The sequence below is a fragment of the Saccopteryx leptura genome, chromosome 3, assembly GCF_036850995.1.
Source record: "Saccopteryx leptura isolate mSacLep1 chromosome 3, mSacLep1_pri_phased_curated, whole genome shotgun sequence".
Lineage (NCBI taxonomy): Eukaryota > Metazoa > Chordata > Mammalia > Chiroptera > Emballonuridae > Saccopteryx > Saccopteryx leptura.
The window spans coordinates 107,970,678-107,985,889 of NC_089505.1; positions in this window are offsets into that span (position 1 = coordinate 107,970,678).

Consider the following 15,212-nt stretch of genomic DNA (forward strand, 5'->3'; position numbering starts at 1 on the left):
ACTAATCCTGGCTCTTGGTTACCCCTTTCCTGTGCCAGGGCAGATCCGTGCCCCCTCGGTGTTTGATCCTTGGCATCCAGAAGTGGACTTGCCCGAGTGCCCAGCTGGAAGGGGGGGAGATTCCCACCCAGGTCTAGTGCCTCTGTTCTTCCATGTGTGCCCCTTCACCTCACTGGTCAGTGCCCTGGAGGACAGGGAATGGTTTGATGGTATCTGGGTGCTCAGCCAGAGCCTGGGACACCGGATGTCCATTGAATGTGTGCCTTTCTGCCCAACTGCACCCGTGCCTACCATGTGTCTTGTGTGTTGGGCACCTGGGTCAGCACCCACAGAGCCTCTGGAGTGTTAATGGAGCACATTAACACCAAAGGAAGGGGTGGAGCCCTCTGGAAGAGGTCTGGAAACCCCTGTGAAGCAGCAAACCGCCACAGTTAGGCAGATGTGCTTGCCTGTCCTATGCTGTCTGAAGGGGGACAATGCATGACAGACAGGTGCAGGGGTGGGAAGAGAAGCTTATAAGGCAAAGGGCAAAGGGGGAACAGTTCCTCAAGCCATCCGGCTGGCCTTTGAGTGTTGGTGTCCATGTGGTAGCCTTTTAGTGGGGCAATCGGGCAGGGCTCGTCCATATTGTAAATGGTCACACTTGTATTTGTGACTCAGCAATTCCACATCTAGGTCTTTACCCTGCACACCAAAGAGTGCAAAGATACACATTCTTTTTTTTTTTTTTTTTTGTATTTTTCTGAAGCTGGAAACGGGGAGACAGTCAGACAGACTCTTGCATGCGCCCCACCGGGATCCACCCGGCACGCCCATCAGGGGGCGACGCTCTGCCCACCAGGGGGCGATGCTCTGCCCCTTCAGGGCGTTGCTCTGTTGCGACCAGAGCCACTCTAGCACCTGGGGCAGAGGCCAAGGAGCCATCCCCAGCGCCCGGGCCATCTTTGCTCCAATGGAGCCTCGGCTGCGGGAGGGGAAGAGAGAGAGAGGAAGGAGAGGGGGAGGGGTGGAGAAGCAGATGGGCACTTCTCCTGTGTGCCCTGGCTGGGAATCGAACCCGGGACTTCTGCACGCCAGGCCGACGCTCTACCACTGAGCCAACCAGCCAGGGCAGATACACATGCTTTTAACAATGTTTGTAGAGGAGCTGTGCCTAATAGCAATAATAGCTTCAAAATGACAACCGAGAGAGGTGTGGGCTGGAGGGGAGCAAGAGGAAGGGTTTTGTTTTTTGTTTTACACATGGCTATATAGTTGAAGTCTTAAAGTGAGCACTTATTTATGTCTTGCTTTTGAAAGAAAGAAAGAGAGAGAGAGAGAGAGAGAGAGAGAGGAAGGAAGGAAGGGGAAGGAGGGAAGGAAGGAAGAAAGGGAGAGAGGGAAAGTGGAAGGGAAAGGGAAGGAGGGAAGGGGGGAAGGAGGGAAAAAAAGATAGGAAAGGCCCCTTTATCACCACTACTGTGCCCCCCTCCACCACCAACTTTATGATGACAAAGGCCACCTACCAGGAGCTGCTCTGGAGAGCACATGTGTTCACTGCAAAGCTGATTTCCAATCTCATGTGTGTATATGCAAGTGGCTTCTCAATCAGCCAGTGTCAGGCGGTCCTCTTGACACTGAGCCCTTCTGGGGCTTTCTAGAATCAGGTTGAGGATCAGACCTTTTATTTATTTTTAATTTTTTTTTTTTTTTTTGCTTTTTTGAGAGAGAGAGAAAAGAAAAACAGAAAGGGAGAGAGAAGCATCAGCTTGTTTCTTCACTTTAGTCGTGCATTGATTGCTTCTTATAAGTGCCTTGACGGGGGATTAGACTGGTGACCTCAGACTCCAGTCAAGCCAGTGACCCTTTACTCAAGCCAGGAACATTGGGCTCAAACTGGTGACTTTGGGATTGTGTCGATGATCCAGTGCTCAAGCTGGCGACCTCAGGTTTTCAGGCAACCTCAGAGTTCCATGTTGACACTCTATCGACTGTGCCACCACCCCTCAGGTGAGGACCAGACCTTTTAAATATCGCTTTAAGATGCATAGATAAGGATTTTCTTTTTATCCTTGGAATAATACTAAGAGTGAAAGATTATCATCTCGTTTTACAGATGAGGAGATTGAGGCAGAAGGTAAAGGGCTCTTCAGAGGCCCCACAGCGAGTATCAGTGGTAGTGTGGAGACTTGAATCAGGCCTGCCTAACTGAGAAGGCTGCCCTTGACTTCTGAGTGTGGTTGGGGACAGTGGGGAGTCATAGCTCCCAGGGAGTGGGCCTGTTTTCTGGGGCCTCTGAGGAAGAAGGTTGTTTCTCCCCAACAGCTTCCTGGCCAGGGCCCAGCCTGAGAATCCTGAAATTATTACTGTTCTCTTCCTTATTGCCAATCGGCCAAAGTCCATTAGTCCAAGCCACCCAGTGTCCCTTGCCTCTGCCCCACCCCTCTGCACACTGGCCCTAGGTTTCAGGAAGAACCTCAGGCCAGAGCTCTAGTCACTTGTCCTCCACCAACTCACTGTGACACCCTGGCAGCTCACTGTCTTTCCTGGGCCTCAGTTTCCTCACCTGTCAAATAGGGATAATGATTGCTTTCCCTGCTTCCTAGATTTCTGAGGCATAAGTGACTTGAGGGATATGAGAGCGGGTTGAAACCAACCAGAGAAATACAAGTAGTAATTCTCTCTCTTCCTGGAACATTTAACAGCCAGGTGTGGCACTGAACTGGAAAGGCTGGGTCTTCCCAGGGCTGCACAGCTGGGGATGGCGCCTCAGGCTGCTGTCCCTATGCAGCCCTCATCACCTAAAAAAGGCTCCCCCCTACAGATTACAAGATAGTTCCTCCGTGTAAATAAAACAATCACATGCAAACTCTACCTTATTCTAATTTAGGTACATGTACATCTACCTAAATAAGACTAAGGCCAACTGATTATGCTTGTCTGAGGAGGCAGAGGGGACTTTTGTGTGCTTATTTGCAATTACAAATTCTAGATGGTATGAATGAGGCATTTGCTTTTCTGTCACTTGGCTCTACTCTGCTATCCCTTGTCATCACCTCATCTGTCTCTCACCCTGACACCCACCTCCATCCATTAAAGACTGGGGCCAGATGTTCATCAGGCAGTCTGTGCTAAGGTCCTGTTGATCCATGTGAACGACCCTCCCATACTCCTCCTTGTTCTCCTTGGTGACCTTCGTCATGACCCCAGCCATTCTCTGGGGCCATATCTTGAACAACGCCCTCTGACATCCTAACCTCAAACATCCATGAAGGCCTCTCCTATAGCATGTCCATCTCCTGACACCCTCTGCCTCATCCTCTGTCTTCACAGAGGCCACTGGCCCATTCTGTTTTCTCTTGTTCAGTTAGCCCCTGCTGGCCTCTTCACCACCAAACCTACACCACAAAGTTGAGCATCTAAAAGGCCAGTTCAGTTGTTTAGGTGCGAGATAAGTGTAGGGGACTTGGACCAAGATAGCAGCTATGGAGCCGGAGAGCAGAGAGGAGATTTGAGATGTGATTTGAATGCACACTAGGATTTGAAAAACACCATTCTACACCCACTCACCTCCTTACTTCTCCTCCTACTTGCTCCTCCAGCCCCACAGGGACACGATTCCACCCCACATCCTCCCCTTTTCTGCTAGGTCCTTCCCCTCAGCCTGCCAACATGCCCAAGTCTCTTCACCTTACAAAAACACACCCTCCCCTCGACTCCCTTTACATTTTTGTTACCCTCTTTCACCGCCTTTCCATTCCCCTCCCAACTTCCATACTGCCTCCATCTTCCCAACTCCCACCCGCTCCCCAGTCCACAGCAATGTGGTCCAGCCCTCTGCTGGAAGAGCCCCATCTAGGTCACCAGTGACGTCTAACTCCTCTGAATCCAACGGAAGCGCCTCTTCCCTGGTTTTCTTCCTCCCTCTCTGGTTGCTCCATCTCAGTCTCCCGTATGGGCTTTTTGTCATCACTCGACCTTTAAACACGGGCATTCCTCTGCATTCTTTCTGCTTCCTTCATTGTTCCCACTGGTTGGTGCATGCATTGTCACGGTTTCCCTTGTACATGATGACTCTCAAATCACTGTTCCCAGACTGTACAACTCCCCTAGCATCAGGCTCAACTATCCCATTACCTTACCTCTCCACCTGTGTGTCTCACAGTCACCTCAGCTCAACAGGTACCAATTGGTGGCTTTGTCTTTCCTCCCCAAATGCTTCTCATGTATTTTCTGCCTCAGTTGAGGGCATCATGATGTACTCAAGCCAGACCTTGGGACCATTGTTCACTCTTCCCTCTTTTTCTATATAAAGTCAATTATCAAGTCCTACTGATTTACATCATAAGTATTTCTATAACAAGTGTCTTTCTCTTTATCCTTGCTATTTCTGCCCTCTTCTGTGAAGCATCTCTTGCCCCCCAGTCATTTTTCTATGCTATTAACTAATCTTCTTAAAGTATAAATTAGATCGCATTACTCTTCTGCTTAATATTAAAAGTAACACAAAAGAAATTAAAGAAGACAAATAAATAAAAAGGTATCCTGGGTTAATGAGTTGTAAAGCTTAATATTGTTAGGATGAGACCCTGGCTAGTTTGTTCAGTTGGTGAGAGTGTCGTCCCAAAACACCAAGGCTGTAGGTTCAATGCCTGGTCAGGACACATACCAGAATCAACCAATGAATGCATAAATAAGAAAAACAAATCAATGTATTTCCTCTTTCTCTCTCTTTCCTCTTTCCTCCCCCAATCAATAAATTAAAATATTAAAATTATTTTAGGCCCTGGCCGGTTGGCTCAGCGGTAGAGCGTCGGCCTGGCGTGCGGGGGACCCGGGTTCGATTCCCAGCCAGGGCACATAGGAGAAGCGCCCATTTGCTTCTTCAACCCCCACCCCCCCTCCTCTCTCTCTGTCTCTCTCTTCCCCTCCCGCAGCCAAGGCTCCATTGGAGCAAAGATGGCCCGGGCGCTGGGGATGGCTCCTTGGCCTCTGCCCCAGGTGCTAGAGTGGCTCTGGTCGCGGCAGAGCGACGCCCCAGAGGGGCAGAGCATCGCCCCCTGGTGGGCAGAGCGTCGCCCCTGGTGGGCGTGCCGGGTGGATCCCAGTCGGGCGCATGCGGGAGTCTGTCTGACTGTCTCTCCCCGTTTCCAGCTTCAGAAAAAGAAAAAAAAAAAAGAAAAAAAAATTAAAATTATTTTAAAAATATTGTTAGGATGACAATTCTCTCTAAATTCATCTACAAATTCAATGCAAACCCTATCAAACTCCAGGGTGCTTTTTTTCCTGCAGAAACTGACAAACTGATTCTAAAATTCATATGTAAATATGAAAGATCCAGAATACCCAAAACAACCTTAAAAAGAAACAATCACACATCCCAATTTCAAAATTTACTACAAAGCTACAGTAATCAAGGCAATGTGGTACTGGCACAGGACAGACATACAGATCAATAGAACAGAATGGAGAGTCCAAAAATAAAGAGCAGAAATAAAAATACACACATGGTCAATTGATTTTTGACAAGGGTGTCAAGATGAGTCAAGGGAGAAAAAGATTCTTTCCCACAAATGTAGCCAGGACAACTGCATATCTGCAAAAGAATGAAATTGGACTCCTACCTTGTATCATACACAAAAATTAACTCAAAATGGATCAAAGACCTAAATGTAAGAATTAAAACTATAAGCCCTGGCCAGATAGCTTGGTCGGTTAGAGCATCATCTCAATACACAAAGGTCATAGGTTTGATCCCAAGCAGGGCACATACAGAAACAGATCAATGTTTCTCTCTCTCTAAGATCAATCAATCCATCCATCCATCAATCAATCAATCAAAAAAGAACTAAAACTATAGAATTCTTAGAAGAAAACAGGCATAAATCCTTGTGACCTTGGATTAAACAATTGTTTTTAGGTATGACACCAAAAGCAGAAGCAACCACAGATAAATTTGACTTAATCAAAATCAAAAACTCTTTGCCTGACCTGTTGTGGAGCAGTGGATAAAGCGTTGACCTGGAACACTGAGGTCACCAGTTCAAAACCCGGGCTTGCCTGGTCAAGGCATATATGGGAGTTGATGCTTCCTGCTCCCCCCCCCCTCTCATTCTAACTCTCTCTTTTCTCTAAAATGAATAAATAAATAAAAATTAAAAAAAAACTTTTGTGCTTCAAAGGACAAAACAAAAACATTAAGAGCAGAGGCTTTAAGTATCTCTCACATATAGTTCACCACTGAATACTCAGCACCTAGGACATTCACATGGTAGGTGTTAATGGATGAAGAAAGCATTAAATTAATGGTTCTCAAAGTGTGGTCTGGGAACCCCTGAGAGTCCTCAACACCTTTTCAGAGGGTCTGTGAAATGAAGACTATTTTCATAATCATATTTGGATGTTATTTTGCCTTTTTGCTGGTGATAAGGCAATGGTGGGTAAAACAGCTAGCCCCTTAGCACAAAAGTAAGCTATACTTGTAGTCATTGTATTGCCACCACCATGTGCACACAGAAAGAGAAATAAATATGCCAGTTTCACTTAAGAATGACTTGATGGCATGGATGGTGGTGGTACAGTGGATAGAGCATTGAACCGGGTCACTGAGGACCCAGGTTCAAAACCCCAAGGTCGCCTGCTTGAGCACAGGCTCCTTAGCTTGAGCACGGGGTTGAGGGCTTGAGATGAACATGATCCCATGGTTGGTGGCTTGAGCCTAAAGATTGCTGGCTTGAAGCCCAAGGGCACTGGCTTGAGCCCAAGGTTGCTGTTATGAGCAAGGGGTCACTGGCTCAGCTGGATCCTCCCCCCACTCCCCGGTCACAGCACATATGTGAAAGCAATCAATGAACAACTAAGATACCACAACTATGAGTGATGCTTCTTATCTCTCCCTTCCTGTGTGTGTCTCTCTTGCTAAAAAATAAAAAAGGAGTGACTTGATGAAACAGTAAAATTATTAACTACTAAGTTACTACCCTTGAGTATACTACTTTTTTTTTTAAATTTTTCTGAAGCTGGAAACGGGGAGAGACAGTCAGACAGACTCCCGCATGCGCCCGACGGGGATCCACCCGGCACGCCCACCAGGGGCGATGCTCTGCCCACCAGGGGGAAATACTCTGCCCCTCTGGGGCGTCGCTCTGCCGCAACCAGAGCCACTCCAACGCCTGGGGCAGAGGCCAAGGAGCCATCCCCAGGGCGCGGGCCATCTTTGCTCCAATGGAGCCTCGGCTGCAGGAGGGGAAGAGAGACAGAGAGGAAGGAGGGGGGGGGGGGTGGAGAAGCAAATGGGCGCCTCTCCTATGTGCCCTGGCCGGGAATCGAACCCCGGTCCCCTGTACGCCAGCCCGACGCTCCACCGCTGAGCCAACCGGCCAGGGCTTGAGTATACTTCTTTTTTTTTCTTTTTTTTTTTCTTTTTTCTGAAGCTGGAAACAGGGAGAGACAGTCAGACAGACTCCCGCATGCGCCCGACCGGGATCCACCCGGCACGCCCACCAGGGGGCGATGCTCTGCCCACCAGGGGGCGATGCTCTACCCATCCTGGGCGTCGCCATATTGCGACCAGAGCCACTCTAGCACCTGAGGCAGAGGCCACAGAGCCATCCCCAGCGCCCGGGCCATCTTTGCTCCAATGGAGCCTTGGGTGCGGGAGGGGAAGAGAGAGACAGAGAGGAAAGCGCGGCGGAGGGGTGGAGAAGCAAATGGGCGCTTCTCCTGTGTGCCCTGGCCGGGAATCGAACCCGGGTCCTCCGCACGCTAGGCTGACGCTCTACCGCTGAGCCAACCGGCCAGGGCCTTGAGTATACTTCTTTTAAATATTTTAACAGAATGGGAAGCATTCTGCTGGATGCCTAAGTACCATGATTATCTTCAGGAAAAGCACCATAACCACTGTTTGAGTTGCAAGCTGAACTAGCTGTTTCTTTCTCTTTTTTTTTTTTTTTTGAGAGAGACTGACAGGAAGGGAAAGAGATGAGAAGCATCAACTCAGAGTTGCAGCACTTTTTGTTATTCATTGATTGCTTCTCATATGTACTTTGATGGGGGGTGGGGTGGGGGCTCAGGCCAAGCCAGTGACTCCTTTCTCAAGCCAGAGACCTTTGGGCTTGATCAAGTGAGCAACCATGGGATCTTGTCCATGATCTCACACTCAAGCTGGCCACCCTGTGGTCAAGCTGGCAAGCCTGCCCTCAAGCCAGATGAGCCATGCTCAAGCAAGCAACCTCGGGGTTTTGAACCTAGGTTCTCAGCATCCCAGGTTGACATTCCATCCACTGCGCCACCACTGGTCAGGCATAGCTGCTTTTTCTCATGAACACCATTTCCACTGATTGAAAGATGCACTACGGTAATGCAAGTGTGGGTTTTTGCTGACATTTTCTCTAAAATGAAGGAAGTTAGTCTGTCAATTGAAGGGAAAAGATTGAAAATATTTGCTACTAATGATAGAATTTAAGCTTTTGAGTAAAATAGATTTTTGGAAAATTTGACATTTGGAAGATCTCTACAACTCAGTGAAGTTTTGAACCAATATTTTCCAAGCAATCAATAAATGATGTTACAAAATCATGTATGAATAATGGATGCTTTCAAAGTGCAAGATAGACCAATGTGTTTTAATTTAATGAAAAGTTGATTGATATGGTTGCAATTTCCACACTGAAACTAAATTTCACAAAACTATCAATTGTCAAATGTTGGTATAGTATCAAAGAGGAATATCCACAATTATCTGCAAAGGCTTTTAAAATACTCCTCCTTTTCCCAATTATATATTTGTGTGAGGCTGAATTTTCTTCAAATACTTTAGCTAAAAGAACCTATTTCAACATATTAAATAAAGAAGCAGATGAGAATCTAGATGACTTTTATGAAGCCAGACATTAAAGAGATTTGCAAAAATTTCAAACGTCATTCTTCTCACCACTTTGATTTGGAAAATGTAGTTATTTTTCATTGAAAAATGTTTATTTGTGTTAACATTATTGGGTTTATTAATTTAATTTAGTTTAAAAAATTTATTGATTGATTTTAGAACGAGAGAAAGGTAGAGAGAGAGAGAGAGACAGAAACATTGATCTGTTCCTATATGTGCCCTGACTGGGGGTTGAACCAGTGACTTTTGTGTATGGGAACAATGCTCTAACCAACCAAGCCATCCAGAGATGGCAGATTTATTCATTTTAAATACATTAAAATTTTTTTTTTTTTTTTTTGTGACAGAGACAGAGTCAGAGAGAGGGACAGATAGAGACAGACAGACAGGATGGGAGAGAGATGAGAAGCATCAAGCATCAATTTTTCGTTGCAGCACCTTAGTTGTTCATTGATTGCTTTCTCATATGTGCCTTGACTGGGGGACTACAGCAGACTTTGTGACCCTTCGCTCGAGCTAGTGACCTTGGGCTCAAGATAGCGAGCCTTGCTCAAACCAGATGAGCCCACGCTCAAACTGGCGACCTCAGGGTCTTGATTCTGGGTCCTTCGTGTCCCAGTTCAACACTCTATCCACTGAGCCACTGCCTGGTCAGGCCATTTTTTAATTCTTAATTTTAGTTTCTAACATTACAAGTATAATGTAACTTGCATAAAGATAAGGTGTCTCAGGTCTTCAACTTTTCAGAGTGTAAAGATCTCAGGACCAAAAAGGTTAGGAAACACTGCTATAGATTAATAATAAAATTAATCAACCCTGTATATTTTGGTGCATTGGTAGAGGGGAAAACAAGGTAATTATAAATAAGCAGCCCCATCTGGAAAAGGAGAGGAGCTGAAATGAAGCCCAGTGGTCTGTAGTGTGGATTGCCACTGAGGGTCAGGAACAGCAGAGTTCCCGCTCTGATCGAGTAAGGCCAGCCTGGCTGCTCTGCCATGTTGGGATCTCCCCTATCCACTCTAACTTTGGGATCTCAGAAGGATTTTGAGGATTGTCAGTTGGTGTTGTTTGGAGCCAAGACATTTTCTCTCTTGGTCAATGGCAGGCTTCCCTGTGCCAGGATTGGGGTTTTTCTGGCAAAACCACTCCCCTCCCAGATGTGTAAGTTTTCTGACTTTTCACATTTGTATAACTCCATGGGCTAATAATCAAGTCAGAAGAACCGTAAATTATGGTCCTTGACTCTAGAGATTTATCTTGGTGTGCCAGGGAAGGAGAAGGAGTCTGTTTCAGCAACAGGACCTCCCTGTCCTTGGCTGAGGGCCTCCATCTTCCCCTCTGCCTTGGAACAACTGTGAGCACCAGGCATGGGAAGGCGCAGCTGGCCTCCTGTCTATACACAGGGAAACCTTCCCCTAATAGTGGGGACAGTTTGGAAGGGCTTTGGAAGGGCTATTTCTGCCTCCCGCCTTTGTTCATAGGAGATGCTGCCACGCATGTCTTGACCATCAGATTTGGCATCAACTTGGATTGCAGGCTATAAGCAGTTTCTCTTAGCCAAGTTGTCAGGGCGAGGCTACTTGATTCAAGTCACAGCTCTACCCATCTCGTTTCGTGACCTTGGGCAAATTATCCTGCACTCAGTTCCTCAAATATAAACTGGAATTTAACAACAGCACCCACTCCTTTGTGTTACTGTGAATATTAAATGAATTAATATGTGTAAAGTGCTTAGAGTCTGGCACACGGTGAGTACCTCAGAAATGTTAGCTTTTATTATTTGTTATTCTCTCTGCAAAATTTGTCTCATTGACTCTGAAGTCTTGGGGAAATAGCCAACACAATCTCCTGACGTATTTCTACCAAAGCCCTGAGTTGCCACCTATGTTAGGTACACAGTCTGAGCCTCCGGAGACACTGGCTGTGCAGTTGCATCATGAGGAATGCTGGCCTCCTGGCCTGGAGTACCCCCCACAACTCAGCCAACTGCACGTGTTAGAAACATCACTAGCAATGCCCCTCATTAGTCAGAATTTCTTCAGTTATAAGTGACACAATTCTAACAGATTTAGGCTTTGGGCAGTGGGAGAAGAATCTGTTGGATTAAGGGAAATTTCAGGTGCTAGAGGCACTATGAGCTCCCGACACGAAAACCATGTCATCTGGTGTCAGAAGGTGTCTGTCTCTTTCCCTCTCTCCACTTCTCAGCTCTATCTTGGGCTCACTGCCAGGCAGTCTCTGTCCACATAGTGTAAGATCCATGCTTACCCATTCCCCATGTGGGAACCTCCAGAGGAAGTGGCCTCTACTCCCCTGGGATTCCAGAAAAGCTCAGGGTTGCCTTTGGCTGTATTCTTTAACCTTGTGACACCCCAGAGTGGCATCACATGTGGCCTCAGAGGACTGAAACTGCACAGCCAGGGTGGGGAGGGAAGGAGTGATATTTACCAACCATCTGTTCTATAGTAGGTATTTTATATCTTCTCATGGTGAAGATTATCCCCTTCTGGGAAGGACACTAAATCTCCCTTCGGTGTTTACCTCCCTCCAAGCTGAGAGTGGGAGGAGAGGCCCCTTCTTGTGTCCATTGCCATCCCCCCTGGGGTGCCCTTGAGCCCATTCCTTTGTCTTCTTAAAGAAAAGCACCATTAGGCCTGACTTGTGGTGGCGCAGTGGATAGGGCGTCGACCTGGAAATGTTGAGGTCGCCGGTTCGAAACCCTGGGCTTGCCTGGTCAAGGCACATGTGGGAGTTGATGCTTCCAGCTCCTCCCCCCTTCTCTCTCTCTGTCTCTCTCTCTCCCTCTCTAAAAATGAATAAATAAAATTAAAAAAAAAATTAAAAAAAAAAAAAAAGAAAAAGCACCATTAAATCCCTTCCTCTCTTTTACATTGTCACTCTCCCCTTCTATACTCTATTTTCTCCTGAGCCTCCAAACAGGCCTCTTTCTCTTCTACTAAAAATCAAATGTCTTCTCCTCTCTAGGAGAGGGCTGACTATCATCTCAAACTCCACACCATTCACTCTCACCTTAACTGAGTGAACTCTGTTTTCTACTGCTGCCATCTGCTTTCTGTTGCTGAAGTGGCTCTCTCCAAACTTACCAGTTACTTCCCACATGACAAACCCATCCCTTGGCCACCTTGACCCATCCCACATGCCAACTGATCATGCTTTCCTTTCCGAGTTCTCACCCCACGTGGCTTCCAGTGTTTTGTTTATTCCTGGTTCTCCTGCTTCCTTTTCTGGTTGCTCCTCTCTGCATTCATCTGGGAAAGGATTATGAGAAGAGAAAGTCAATTCTCCTTTCATTTGCATCTACGATTTCAAATGCCATTTTTCCATTGGTAAGTCCTCCTCTCCACAGCCTGGGTCTGTCTCTGGGATTCTCTGGGGCACAGGGCTTGAAGAGGGCAGCCGTGTATACATAGTGAGCAATGGATGGACTTCCTCAAAGGCAGGTGCCTAAGGAACAGCAGAGCAGTATCCAGATCTGGAACTATATCCCAAGACACTCACAAAGGCAGACCACAAAGGTCAAGTTAAGCCGCACCTCCAATGCAAGTCAAGAGGAGGGGCAGTTACCCTGCTCTTGCTGGACCTTTCTGATGACAACTCAGGCCTCAGAATTCAACCACACGGTACCAGCCATCTTCTCTCCGTGTCACCCTCCATGCATGAAGCCCTCTTTCTCATAGGTGCATGTGAGACAGCGATGTCAGAGTGGAAGGAGCATGAGATCTGGAGTTCCAGATCTGGTGTGTGGCTTGCTTCTCTTTTGATCTGGCTGTGATCTCCAGGAAATCAGTGGCTTCTTAGGTGTGCAAGGAAGAGCCATGTTCAGGTGACTTTTGGTAATGGGGGCTACGGTAGAGACACAGAGGAAGTGAGGTTATCGGGGGAAGCCATCTCAACAGCCCCAAGCAGGTCCCTGGAGAACGGGAACAAGGATCTGGCGATGTTCTGGTGATGCGCTCTGGGTGTGCTCCCAGCATTCCTGTCTCCCATGCAGACAGTCTCACACAAGCGGTTGGCCTCTATCACATCTAGGTTGTTCACAGCAGTATTTGGCTTGGGCCCAAATTCTGTGTCCAATAGCTGCAGGAAGGTTGGGGCGGGGCTGGCCTCACTGGATTTACATGACCTAGATCACAGTGATTTCATGAAGATCAGTTCAGGTACGCAGGCCTTGGGAGAAGGCTGAGAGAGTTGCAGGCATGTGACTTCACGGTATTTTTTTTTTGTCTTCCTAGTTATCTCAATTTTCTTCCTTCATTTCAGAAATGAAGGAGTTGGACCAGTTGGTCTCCAAAGGTGCTTCCAAATCTGACTTTCCGGGAATTTATTATTATTATTATATTTAGCTGCACACCAGCTCTAGCAAAATGACATGTTATATTCCCAGCTTATAGGTTGCAAGTTGTACTATTTCTAAGTCAGAGATCAGTAGTGGGGAACAGATCACTCTATTATTATTATTTTTTAATCAAGTGAGAGGCAGGGAGGCAGAGAGATAGACTCCTGCATGAGCCCTGACTGGGATCCACCCAGCAACCGCTGTCCGGGGCTGATGTCCTGCCCATCTGGGGCTGCTGCTCCGTTGCTTAGCAATTGAGCTATATTAGCACCTGAGGTGAGGCCATGGAGCCAGTCACAGGTCCTGGGGCTGACCTGCTCATTTATGCCATGGTGGCAGGAGGGAAAGAGAAAGGGTGGCAATGGAGAAGCAGATAGTAGCTTCTCCTGTGTGCCCGGATTGGGAATCAAACCAATGACTTCCATATGCAGGGCTGATGCTCTACCACTGAGCCAACCGGTCTGGGCCATATCACTCTACTTTTAAGCAGAAAAGATTTAGGACAAGGAATTAGGTGTTTAAAAAAGTCACTGGAAGGGCTGGAAGAATGAGCTCTAGGATGAGCTTCCAAGAATGACTCGCAGAACAAGAACACAGTATAGCTGCTAACTCTGATCCCATCATGAGTCAGGAGGCCACTGCTAGAATTCTGGCATTGAAGAACACACCAGGTGAAGAGACAACTTACAGAATAGGAGAACAATTTGCAAATCATATGTCTGTTAAGGGACTTATAATCAGAATATATAAAGAAGTCTTATAATTCAACAATAAAAAAGACAAATAACCTAATGTAAAAATGAGCAAAGGATTTGAATAGATATTTCTTCAAAGAAGATATACAAATAACCAAGGAGTACATGAAAAGATGCTCAACATTATTAATCATTAGGAAAATGCAATCAAAATCACAATGAAATATTCATTTCATGCCCACCAGGGGCTATAGTGATAAAGATAGACAATAACAAGTGTTGGCAAGGATGTGGAGAAGGTGGAACCCTTGTGTATGGCTGGTGGGTAAAAGGATATAACCTCTGTGGAAACACAATGTTGGTTCCTCAAAAAATTAAACAAAGAATTTCCATGTGATCTAGCAATTCTATTTTAGGGTATATACCCAAAAGAATTGGAAGCAGGGATTTGAACAGATATTTGTATACCAATATTCATAGCAGCATTATTTACAATAGCCAAAAAGTGGTAATAACCTAAATGTTCATTAATTAATGAATGGCTAAACAACATGTGGTATAGCCATACAATATACAATGGAATATTATTCAGCCATAAATGGAATGAAGTATTGTTGCATGCTCCTATAAGATGAAACTTGAAAACCTTATGCTAAGTGAAGGAAATCAGACACAAAAGTCTACATATTGTATGATTTTATTTATATAAAATGTCCAAATAGGCAAATTCATAGGGTCAGAAATTAGATTAATGGTTGCCAGGGCTAGGGAGAGGGAATTGGGACTGCTTGCTAATATGTTTCTTTGAAGGTGATGGAAATGTTGTGGAATTAGATAGCAGTGATAGTTGCACAACTTCGTGAATATCTTTAAAATCTATGAGTTTGTTCAGTTTAAAATGAATTTTATGTTATGTGAGTTATATCTCAATAAAAAAATACAATGGTTAAAAAATACACACTGCATTGTAGCTGCAATCTCAGAATCAGAAAGCCACTTCTTCCACTGTTACCACTGCTTTTCAACTGTAGGAAGCTGGTGATTGGACGTTGGAATGCTGCTGGGAAATGGCCTTGGTCTCACTCTTTCCTCCCAACTCTTATATAAACAGATGCAATTTACAGAAACTGATTTGCATGCAGACTATTAACTGCAAGGGGTTCTGGGAAATATAACTTTGCAGCCTTGGCTGTATGAGGAAGAGATTAGAATAGATGCTGACAGCCCATTCACCATCTCTACCCTGGCTCATCCTTTGGCTTTTTTAGGGATCTAAACCCCCTCCCTAAAAGGAGAG